A 12,832-nucleotide genomic window follows, 5' to 3' on the forward strand; every position below is an offset into this window, starting at 1 on the left:
CACTCTCTCAGCCTCAGAGGATGGCCATGGGAAACCCACTCTGAAGAAACCTGCCAAGAAAACCCCTTCAGAGACTCCCATAAAGTCGACATAAGACCTGGAAACAAATGGAAGAAGGACCCCAAGAACAACATTGGAAAATAGGTGCAAGCCTTGCCTTGGGCAAGTGTAATGACTGGGCTCCAGTCATTGGAGGTCTTCTTCAGGCAGAAAAGGGAGGTTTATGCAAATGCAGAATGACATCACTGCTACGGAAGGCTCTCTTGACCAATCAGAGAGCAAGATGAAGGTTCTTCTGGAAGCTTCTGTGAGAAGGAGATATAAGGCCTGAGAGACCAAGAGACAGTTGGGGGAATTGTGTCGGTTGGAGATCGAGAGAGAGAGAGTTAAAGAGCGGATCTTGGAAGTTAGTCTCAGGATTAGATGCTTAGGTTTATTTATTTGTTTTAATAGCTTTTATGAATTGAATATTATATACTTACAAATATTGTACCTGCAAGATTCTTAATATCTTTCATGACTTATATAACAGTTATATTTTGTTATTAATAGGAAATACCTCCTTGGAGTATCTATTACTCAACAATCCTTTTACATGTGTTTTGGCTCAGTTGATGCTTGGGAAGATCAGTAAAGAAGGAGAAATAAGGTTCCTTAACTGGTCCCAGTGTAGGTTAAGGGAAGTCCTTTTATAATTCTCTGGATGATGGCAGCGTGATTTCAGGAATTTAAGGGTCTGCTGGGCTAAGAGCCATAATGTCTAAATGGCTAATTAACAATTTGTAATCCACTCTGATAGCCTTTTGGCTGAAGAGAGGGGTATAAAATTATTATTATTATTATTATTATTATTATTATTATTATTATTATTACAGGGCCGCAGTTTGGCTGCTTGGACCACCGGAGATCATCACAGAGAGTCAGTTGGAAAAGCCCATCTCACTCCAGAAAATAAAGGTACTTGAGGAGTTTGCACTCTACGTCTTTCTGTAATAATAGCTACAAAACTGATAATAGCATTTGGGACATTTAGTCTTTTAAAAACAAATATGGCAGATTTAAATGCTGCTTTAAAACCTCTTTCCATCTGCCAGCTTTGCGCTGGTTTTGGGGGGAAATGAGAAAGTGTTGGGAGGGAGGGACTGCCAACAGAATTAGGAGATGCATTGCAGGCTATGGACAGTTTGCGGCCAAGAAAGGTCCAAAACACACGGCAGCAATAGTCCAGTTTGAGAGTGCTTTAACTGCCCTGGACCAGTGCTAGGGAATCCTGGGAACTGGAGTTTATTGTGGCACCAGAGCTCTCTGACAGAGAAGGCTCAATGTCTCACAAAACTACATTTCCCAGAATTCCCTAGCACTGAGCCAGGGCAGTTAAAGCGGTCTCAGATTGGATTATTGCTGCAGTGTGTTTTGGATTTAGGTGACCCTTGGCAAGTCACACTCTCTCAGCCTCAGAGGATGGCAATGGCAACCCCTCTCTGAAGAAACCTGCCAAGAAAACCCCATGATAAGGTTGCCTCAGGGTCGCCATAAGTTGGAAAAGACTTGAAGACACCCATGAAGAACCGAAAAAAGGCTGCAGTTATTTCACAGGTTGTACATGGGAATGGGAGGCAGTGTGGTGCAGTGGTTTGAGTGTTCGGTTACAACTCTGGAGGCCAGGGTCCAGTGCCCGACTCCTCCATGAAACCAGCTGGGTGCCCTTGGGCAAGAAGTCACACTCTCTCAGCCTCAGGGAAGGCAATGGCAAACCTCCTCAGAACAACTCTTGCCAAGAAAACCCCAGGAGAGGCTCCCCAGAAGTCAGCAATGAGTTGGAGCCACTCCACAAAAAACGGCAAAGCCTCAAGAAAGAGCCAGCGTGGTTCAGTGGCTGGAGCATTGGACTATGACCCTGGAGACCAGGGTTCGAATGCCCTCTTGGCTACAGAAACCCACTGATTGAACTTAGGCAAGTCACACTCTCTCAGCCTCAGAGGGAGGCACTTGCAAAACCACTTCTGGACAAATCTTGCCAAGAAAAGCCTGCAAAGGGCTTCCCTTACGGTTGTCATAAGTCAGAAACAACTTAGAGGTACACAACAACAACAAGAGAACACCACTAACACAAGGCAGCTAGGGAGAAAGAAAGAAAGAAAGAAAGAAAGAAAGAAAGAAAGAAAGAAGATGTGGGAGTTGTAGTCCTTGGTTCAGAGGGATTGGAGGGGCCTTTCTGCAGGGCAGGACCCCTCCTCTTTCTGGACCTGTGGATGCTGGGAGATCCAGTCCAGGAAATACACTTTAAATCCCATTGGCAAGAGAAAAGGCTACTACTGTCTTTCAGATCCAGTTTGCCCCAAATCCTTTATGAGGCCACAAACCCCTTTGTTAGGAGGCAAACACCGAATATCTCAGGAAGGATCTATATCTCCCAAGGCCCCCTCCCTCCAGGACCTCTTCCACTCTTCCTTCAGTCTCTCTCTCTCCCCTGGAGGCCTCAAAATGACAACTGCCAAGTGCTGAGGAAGAGGCAGCCATTTTATGTTCTGGCAGCCATTTTATTGTCTGCTTGTGACTGTGGGAATAACATTCCAGAACCTTCTCTGAGGCCTCCTCAGTTGAAGAGAGGCTTCTCTTTCTCTCCTGAGGCTCCAGAGTCAGAAGGAGGCCTGGCTCCTTGGGCCAAAAGGAAGGAAGTGTGTCTCTTTGTGTGTCTTTTGTGTGTATGTTTTCTGAGAGGGTTTTCTTATTACACAGCTCTGCTCCTTCTGGGTATCATGGGTTTTAAAAGGGATCAGAAATGGGGAGGATAGTTTTAATACAAGCCTTATTATCATTCTTCACAAACATTGGGCTTTGGCTTTTAAGAGGAGGCTAGTCGCCCAAAAGTGGCCAAAAGTGGCTCCTTTGGGAGGTTTTAAAAGTCTCTTCAGTTTCCTTATTAATAGATTTTCAGGTAAGAAGGAAGGAGAGACACCAGAATAACTCATATGACCAAGAATGATACAAACAAACATAGAAACAAACAAGAAGAACAAAAATAAGGATTAGAGACTAAAACAAACTACTTAATTTTTTTAAAAGGAAAACCATTATTATAGGAGGGTAAAAACAAGAATTGGGCGCTTCTACCTTTTTACAGCCGACTCAGGCTGTATCTGCACTGCAGAAATAATCCAGTTCGAAACCGCTTTAACTCTCCTGGCTCCATCCTGTGGAATTCTGGGATTTGTAGTTCGTTGTGACACCAGAGCTCTCTGGCAGAGAAGGCTAAATGTCCAAAGGTAAAATCCCAGGATTCCATAGCACTGAGTGATTAAAGCAGTGTCAACGTGCCTTATTTCTGCAGTGTGGATGCAGCCTTCTTGTGAAAGGGGCTGATGATGGGGAAAAGCACTGGGGACCTCTGCAGTTTTCAGCACATGATTTATTTATTCATTTATTCATTTATGATGCAGTTGTTTCACATCTAGCTGCAGGGACATAACCAGGGCCCTCTCCAATTCACGATCCCCTCATCCCTCACCACTCTAATAAGGCATGGAGTATCTGTTGTGTAGGGGAGCTGCAGTGAATCTAAGCTAGGTCCAGGGGGCTTTGTTTGGAGGGAGGAAGGGGATACCCATCTCTGCATCGGCCCAAAGGAGGCATATGTGACTTGTGTATGTCACCAGCAGGATGCTGTTCTCTTTATTCAACATTATTTCCTGTTCTAGATCAGAGTCTGATTTGCAAATACCGTATTTTTATCCATTAGAAAGAGCTTTCTTAATTGTCTGTCAAAGAACCATGAAAGATTATAACCCTGATCATTAGGATCTTCTCATGTCTTTATTCTATAACGAGTTCTATTTATTTGGAGTAATTCTTTATAGGAGATCCAATTTGCGTCCTTTTTTGAATCTCTGGTCTCTTTTCGCAGGAACTTCATCTCGGCCCCCTTGGACACAGCTTTGGGGCCCTTTTTGCTGGAAGAGACCCAAGAGCAAGACCACCAGGACCCCTGCCCACCTGATGGCCGACACAGAGGCCAAGCGGATGGAGTTGGGCTCCAAGAGAAAGAGGATGCAGAGATACAAGAACTCTTTGGTGAGTCGAGGTTCTTGCCTATTAGTTTCATCTGTGTCACTGCTGGGCCAGGTCTTGAAAGCAGGCGGAGAACATACTCTCCCAATTTAGCAGAGACAGCCCTGGTTAATCCTCTGTCACCCCACATTTTCAAGGGCTTTTAAAAATGTCCCAGTTGCTCTCTCATCCTCCCATTTCCCCCCTTCTCAGCTCACTTCAATTACTGAGTGCCATTCTGTTTGAACCCCATCAACTCAAAAGTGGGGAGAGGAGAGGAAAGAAGGAGACAGGATATGGCCCTTCCCAGGAGGCTGAAGCAAAAGCAAACTGCTGTGCCCTTCCTTGCTTGTGTGATCTTCTTCATAACAACTTTGGCCATCTCGACCGCCTTCTGGATTGCTTTTCCACATGTGTATTGCTTTTCCAATTTGTGAAAAGTTGGGGGATATGGGAGAACATCTCTGGATCTAAATTGGAGGTGGGCCCAGTGGCCCTCAAGCCCAGAGTTCTTCCCAGAAATGTTTTGTAATAATGACATTTGGTTCTAAAATTTGGCAAGAAATGGCTAAATGCACCATAATTCTTTTGTGGCTAAATGTACTATATGTGTTGGGATAGTCAGTATCCTAATCCATCCTCAGTATCCCATCCATGGCCTAAATTATATTGTATATTATATTGAAAGGATTCGAGACAAACTGGATCTCTAAGGAAGTAGCTTTTTTCTTGCTGACAGAATTAAAAGTTTATTTCCTGGACTGAATTCTGAAGTGATGAAATAATACTTGGATGCACCATGTACTTTCCTCCCCTTTTGCTTAGTCACTCTGTGGATGAGGGCTATTTTCTGTTGCAGGTGACCTTTGCGGATGTGGCAGTATATTTCACTGAGGAGGAATGGAAACTGTTGACGAAGAAGCAGAGACTTATTTACAATTATATAATGATGGAGAATTATGAGAATGTGGCCTCTGTGGGTAAGGAACCAGAATCCACTAGCATTATAGAATCACAGACCACAAGGGCCATCCAGTTGAACCCACTTCTGCCATGCAGGAATACACATTCCAAGCATCATCCAGCCTCTGTTTAAAGACCTCCAAAGAAGAGGACTCCACCAAACTCTAAGGGAGTATATTCCACTGTCGAAGAGCTCTTAATGACCCAAAGTTCCTCCTAATGTTTAGGTGGAACCTCTTTCTCTCTGGCTTGCATCCATTGTGGTGTCTCCTTTTTTCTGTAGTAGCAGAAAGCAAGCTCGCTCCATCCTCAATACGACGACCCTTTTCGATATTTAAACATGGATATCATATCCACTCCTAAATTTCTTTTCTCCAGGGTAAACATACCCAGCTCTCTAAGCTGCTCCCATGGGGTGCAAAATGGCTTGATGGTTTCCAGATCCTTCACCATTTTGGTTGCCCTTCTCTGGTCATGTTCTAACTGAATTGTGGAGCCCAGAATTATTTCAAGTGAGGATTATTCCAAGTGAGGCCTGACCAAAGCAGAATAGAGTGGCACTATTACTTCCCTTGATCTAGAAACTATATTCATATTGATGCAGCCTAGAATCACATTGGCCTTTAGGAGTCCTAGATCCCTTTCAAGTGCAGTTTAATTGTGATAGCAACAGTCTGTAGAATATTTGAATTTGTAGTTTAGTGAGGCACTATTGGAGAGAGACCAAAGGAGAGGGGCCTTGGGGATTGGGAGGCAGCCATGAACCTGACAGATTTTAAGAACTGGTTTGAGAGAAGTTCTGAGAATTGGCTCAAATCCTTGTTTGTAGACATATTTAGGGGTTCCATTAAGCAATTATGAGTAATATCTATGAAGGGAGGAAAGGGGGACACAAACCTGCTTTTCCTCTAATGTTTCTTTTCCAACCTGAGTTTGCTTAGTACCATGGTTGATTCCAGAGACCCTTTGTTATCCAAAATGCTGGAGTCTGGGGAGGACACTCCCAAGTGCTATGCTTTTAGGGCAATGTGGTACTTAGCTGAAAGCAGACATATAGTTTGGTTGGGGCAAAAACTACCTTGGGATTCAGCTCAACTATATCGGGCCCGGAAGCACACAGAACTCCAAATGCAATTGAAATAGATTTTTATGTTTTATTTAGGGGAAAAGCAATATACACGCATATACATGCATATACAGATATGGGTGTTCACACATACACAAGAACTAGTAACAAAGGTGGGAGTGGTGAATAGTGTGAGGCTTTCCTAATGGTAAAACTTTACCTAGGTGGATCTTGATTGCAATTCTTGAGGGTCCAGAATGGGGAGAGAAGTCAGTAACTTCCATGGCAAGTGGAGCTGGCGAGTGTAGTGAGGTGTTTAGCAACATAAACCGACAGACTGTCTGTCTGTAATTGGACTGATGTCAAAGAACAGTCAGTCAGGGCAGATATTTATACTGTAATTGTTTCTTGGAGTCAGAAACCGAGTGTTTCTGACCCCAAAAAGGTTTATATCATTTTAGAAAGATTCCTAGGGGAGAATGGTTTGAAACTAAATTAAATTCACTGGGTGCTTGGTGGAAATATCTCAGACAAAAAGGATTAGCATACTGGCTCTCAGTTCCTTCTTGGCTCTGAATTCCTATTGCGTTCACAAGCCAATATACAGTGCAATCTGAGGGTGACACTCCCAGATGCAGCTCAAGAATAACATAGCAGAGTATGGAAACAAATATCCAGATATAGATATTGGCAATTCACTGGCCACTTTTCACTTAAAAATAAATCAGAAACACAATTGGTTTCATTTAAATCCTTGGAGATTCTCTCTCTTGATTCGCAAAATAATACAAATATTTGCAAGCTCTCCTCTCTGACTTCCATCAACTTCACCATCTCTTCCTCACACAACTCCAATCCACACCAATCCGCATGTGAGCTGTATACTGTATTGATTGTGAGTCATCTCCTGGAGCCAAACAGCATGAAGCATCCTCTGTAGTTAGCTTGCATCATGCCTTGGGCTCTGACTCAAGACTCTATGGCAGTCTCACGGGATATGATGCCACCTGTCAATCAAAGTATTTTTGTACATGGTTAATGGAATATTTTTTCAACAGTCCTTTGACTCTCTGCTTCTACTGATTCCCTCATCAAAGTTCCCTCAATCTCTTTTTTGGTCGCTCCTATGAGTAAGGTTACAATCATTATATGGATTTGGGAGCATCCAGAACAGGGTCATGCTCAGGCCACTCACACCAACTTTATTAATCTAATCTGAAATAGGGAGGGATGAACGTTGGGCTAAATCTTGGAGTGACATCTTCTTCTCTTAACGCTGAGATTGTCTTGTCTGTCATTTTCTTTGTTTACAGAATCACTTGTCAGTCATGAGAGAATCCACACAAGAAAGAAGTCACATAAATGTCAGCATTGTGGGAAAATTTTTGCTTACAAGTCAATCCTAGTGGCACATCAGAGAGTCCACACAGGAGAGAAGCCACACAAATGCCACCATTGTGGAAAATGTTTTGCCTACAAGTCAGTCCTTGTCATGCATCGAAAAGTCCACACCGGCGAGAAACCATACAAATGCCAGTGTTGTGGAAAATGTTTTCCTCAGAAGTCAAGCCTAGTGACACATCAGAGAGTCCACACAGGAGAGAAGCCATACAGATGCCAGCATTGTGGGAAATGTTTTTCTTCAAAGTCAGACCTAGTGAGACATCAGAGAGTCCACACAGGAGAGAAGCCATACAAATGTCAGCATTGTGGGAACTGTTTTTCTTTGCAGGGACACTTAGTGAGACATCAGAGAGTCCACACAGGAGAGAAGCCATACAGATGCCAGCATTGTGGGAAATGTTTTTATTTGAAGTCAATCCTAGTGACACATCAGAGAATCCACACAGGAGAGAAGCCATACAAATGCCAGCATTGTGGGAAATGTTTTCCTCAGAAGTCAAGCCTAGTGACACATCAGAGAGTCCACACAGGAGAGAAGCCATACAAATGCCAGCATTGTGGGAAAGGTTTTTCTCAGAAGTCAGACCTAGTGACACATCAGAGAGTCCACACAGGAGAGAAGCCATACAGATGCCAGCATTGTGGGAAATGTTTTTATTTGAAGTCAATCCTAGTGACACATCAGAGAATCCACACAGGAGAGAAGCCATACAAATGCCAGCATTGTGGGAAATGTTTTCCTCAGAAGTCAAGCCTAGTGACACATCAGAGAGGCCACACAGGAGAGAATCCATACAAATGCCAGCATTGTGGGAAAGGTTTTTCTCGGCAGTCACACCTAGTAACACACAAGAGAATCCACACAGGAGAGAAGCCATACAAATGCCAGCATTGTGGGAACTATTATTCTCAGAGGTCAAACCTAGTGACACACAAGAGAATCCACACTGGAGAGAAGCCATACAAATGCAAGCAATGTGGGAAATGTTTTTCTTCAAAGTCAAACCTGGTGTCACATCTGAGAATCCACACAAGAGAGAAGCCACATAAATCCCAGTAGTGAATTAACATTATTTTTCTCAATAATGAATACAAAAAATATATTTTCAATCCAGTGGTGCTAAGAAAAGGCCCTTGTGGTTTTGTTTGTAAGCTTTGTGTGTCGATATGTCTGTGTTTTAAAGTTGTATTTTGTTATTTTAAGGTTTTAATTGCTAATAGTATAGATAATTACTTTGGGATGTAAATTTGGCTGGAGATTGTGGGTTGTAGTATAGGTTAGGTAGTTCGAGGGCTGGGATTTGTTACGATGTGTAGAATAGTTATGGGAATGATAACTTTTGCAATGTGTGGGATGTTGGGGGCAGGTATTGACATAAAGGGCTAGTTTGTGGGAATGGCAATGGTGGCCTTGTTACCTGTGGGGCATAGACTGTGGGAATTGGAGGTGGGGCTAGGTTTGGAAGAGGGTGATGTTTTAATTTTGGGGTTTTAATGTATTGTTTGGATTGGAGTGGGCAGTTCTGTCTTAAACACTGAATTTCTATGTGTTCTCAATAAATTTCTTTGCTATTTCAACACACTGGACTCTTTGATGCACAGAAGTTCTGCATTTGCCCAAACTGAACCTTTCTTCTCTCCTCAGTCCTCAGCTCCATTCCCAGCCATAAGAACAGCAGAGGCAAACACATACATACACACACACACACACACACATACAAGAAACACAGAGAGAGCCTTCCTTTCCTGCCTTTCCCTCCTGAGTCCAGCTCTGCACTTTGGGCTCCATTGCAGTCTCCTCAAAGGAAGAAAAGAGGGAAGGAAGGGGAGGCCGCTGAACCCGCAGAGCATACCTTCCTTTCCCGCAAACGCCGCCAGCGGAATAAGCAGCAGCATCTAGGCCCTGGCAATCCCTGTGAAAGCTGAGGAGAGGCATCGAGGGGGATGTTGCGGACACCCAAGACTTAAAGCCTAGGTGAATCCAGCAGCAGCTCAAAGACCAGATGTCAGCTCCGCTAGGGAGTCTGTTACGGAACGGGGCGGATGGTAAACCAACAAAATCCCCAGACTTTTCCTAATCTTTAAGCTGAAATAAATACATTCAGTGTGGTCCATCTTACGGATATGTATCCTGGGCAAAGCAAGATTGTCTTTATGGACCAACGCGACATCCCTTTACCTGCTCTCTGACGGAGAACCCGGCTGGTAAGGCCCGATCCCAGGTGGCTGAGCTCTCATCACCCAGCAAGGTCTCCGTGAAACAAGCCAGGTCAGCCTCTTCGTCCAGAAGGAGATCCTGGACTATCTGAGTTGTATTTTTGACTGATCTGGTATAACACAAGAGCAAGGGAAGGTTCTGTGGTTGGTTGGGTATACTCTCCAGCTCTTTTGGGATAGCAGGCTGAATGGAAGGGGAGAGAAATATCTGTCAGGGTCCTAATTGCAGCCCCTCTTGCAACACAACAGGCAGTACTTTGAAAAAGGAACAGCTTTCATTGAAGGAGATATATGCAATAGAAGTGACTTTTTTGTCAGGAATGAAAGAAAGTATAGATATATTACTTTTATAACCATATCAATTAACCTCACCCCATTAACCAATAAAGCTAATTAATTGGATAGCCCTTTCCCACAGAGCATTCTCCCGCCCTTTTCTGCGCAATGTCTTCCCATCCAGGATTCTGGCAGCGTTTCTAAAGACAATTAAGCTCTCATATGCCTTGGACCACAGAACTCAGCCACACAACAGTTTAATTAACATTATGGCTTGTCTATATATATATATATATATATATATATATATTGAAACCCCATCAATCCCAATCTAATATGATACCGTATAAAAATATAATAAGCATAAACCCATAACAACATAATACAATATAAGAATATCAATAACTCTCTATGTTCCCCCTCCTTTTACAGAGACTAGTCTTTTAAACCCAAGCCTCTGTTAGAAGGTGATTCCCACACATTCCAATCCTAGCAAACAATCACATTTTTAGCCATTATCTCCCTACCTCTTTCTAGTGTGTTCTATTATAGCACATATTAAAACATATTATTTTAACCCACCATAAATCCCATCTATCTTAACTCTAACCTAAACCTATAACCTTTATGGCATGAATCCCAAATGAATAAAGGCATGAATAAAGGTATTCATGACATATTGTGATTTTAGGCTGGTGCTCCTTACCTGAATGAGACTGGCCCATTGTGACTTCAGACTGATGCTCCTTGGATGAAGGACTGAGACGGTACTATTGTGACTTCAGGGTGGTGCTCTTTACCTGAAGGATTGAGACTGGCCCATTCATTGCATGTCAGAAACAGTGTATAAGGGTTCTGTCATAAAGAATAAAATATTAGGGTTTGGTTATTTTTTTTTTATTTTTTTTTAGAAAAAATTTTATTAATAAAATTTAAAACAATTACAAATATACAACAAGATACACAATACGATACACTTTATCACGTGTCACTTACATTCCATCACATACATCTATCATCCCTAGATACCAATCCTACATAGTTATATTATATAAATCCTCCATCTAATAACAAGTAGAATAACCTTATGTCTCATCTTCTTAACTTCTTCTTAGCTTCCTATCCCTTACTTACCTATACCTAACCATACTAACTATCTACCTCTATCCTACTTTCTTTCAATACTTTCTATCTTCAGTACATTCTTTCTATCCCATTCTCTTCCTCTCTTGCTCACCTTTCTCATTCATTCTGAATTGACTTCCTGCTTACCATTCTTGTTACGGCTTCATTTAATCTTACTTTCTTAAAGTCTCAATGAACACTGGGGTCTATCTCTTTGTTCTAGTTTATATCTAAATATGTATGCTTACTTAAATTTCCTTTTAAGAATTCTATAACTTCATTCCATTCTTCTGCAAATTTACTTTTTGTTTCGTTCCTTAATGCCTGTGTTAACTTATCCATTTCCATTGCATCATACAATTTCAACAACCAATCCTCCTTTGATGGTATATCATTAGATTTCCACTTTTGTGCAAAACACACTCGAGCAAGGGATATCATATAAAATACAATTTTTTCGTATCTAGTATTAATTTCCTCTCCGAATATTCCCAGAAGATAAAATTCCGGTTTTAATTGGATCGTAATATTCAGAATTTCACTAATAGTATCCTTTATCATAGTCCAATATTTTTTCGCCCATTTACAGGTCCACCAACAGTGGTAGAAAGTACCTGTTTCATTTTTACATTTCCAGCACTTGTTTTCTTTTGTTTTATATATCTTTGCAATCCTATCTGGTGAAAGGTACCACTGATAAAACATCTTATAAAAATTTTCCCTCAAATTTTGGGAAGCCGTGAATTTATATCCATTTTTCCAGACCTTTTCCCATTGTGATAATAATATGGGGTGTCCAATATTTTTTGCCCATTTGATCATTTGGTATTTTATCACTTCTTCCTCTGTATCATATTCTAAGAGCACTTTATAAGTTTTACCAATTATTTTATTTTTTTCAAAGGCCAAAATTTTCCCTAATTGTGTTTCTTTTCCTTTTTCCTCAAATCCATAAGTTTTTAAATCCGTCCTAAATCTTTCATAGATTTGCCTATATGCTAACCATGATCCCTTCCATCCTTCTTCTATTAATTTATCCTTTGTTTTAATTATCCAAATCCCGTTTTTATTTTCTAACAAATCACTATAATTAAACCATCTGTTATCGCTAATCATTTCCTTTCTCTGAAAAGCTTCGTGAGGTGAGACCCATCCGCTTATTTTCGGTGATATTCTGTCCCTATATCGATCCCATATTCTCATTAGAGACTTCCTAATACAGTGGTTCGTAAAATTCTTACTTTGTTGAGTTTTCCCATACACCAAATAGGCGTGCCATCCAAAATTTAAACCATCTCCTTCCAATTCTAGTAGTTTTTCATCTTTTAGAGTTACCCATTCTTTAATCCATGTTAACACACATGCTTCGAAATATATTTTGAGATTGGGAAGATTTAAGCCACCCCTGTCTCTAGCATCCTGTAATGTTTTTAACTTAATTCTCGGTATTCTCCCTCTCCATATGAATTGACTAATGTCCTTTTGCCAGTCTTTAAATGGTTTATCCGAATTAATAATTGGAATCGTTTGAAATAAATATAGCATTTTGGGCAGGACATTCATTTTAATAACTGATATTCTTCCCAATATCGATAAATTTAGTTTATTCCAATTTATTAGATCTTCTCTTATTTGGGACCATAGCTTCTTGTAATTATTCTCGAATAACTCTGTAGATTTTTTAGTAATTTGAATTCCTAAATATTTGGTCTTTTTTTCTACCTTTATTCCAAA

General features: G+C 41.3%; 1 protein-coding gene and 1 long non-coding RNA gene across 2 annotated transcripts in view; one reads left to right on the plus strand and one right to left on the minus strand.

Moving 5' to 3' along the window:
• The window catches only part of LOC149287748 (uncharacterized), a 792,175-nt gene that overhangs the window by 690,031 nt on the left and 89,312 nt on the right, over positions 1-12,832 (minus strand). The gene's annotated exons all lie outside the window — the stretch shown is intronic.
• LOC149287766 (uncharacterized) lies at positions 898-6,989 on the plus strand. The gene is made up of 3 exons (XR_016277445.1): positions 898-957; positions 3,905-4,071; positions 4,907-6,989. It is a non-coding gene; the product is annotated as an uncharacterized LOC149287766 (long non-coding RNA).

This window comes from Sceloporus occidentalis, unplaced genomic scaffold, assembly GCF_023333645.1.
Source record: "Sceloporus occidentalis isolate IW3139 unplaced genomic scaffold, rSceOcc1.0.p SCAF_57, whole genome shotgun sequence".
Classification (NCBI taxonomy): domain Eukaryota; kingdom Metazoa; phylum Chordata; class Lepidosauria; order Squamata; family Phrynosomatidae; genus Sceloporus; species Sceloporus occidentalis.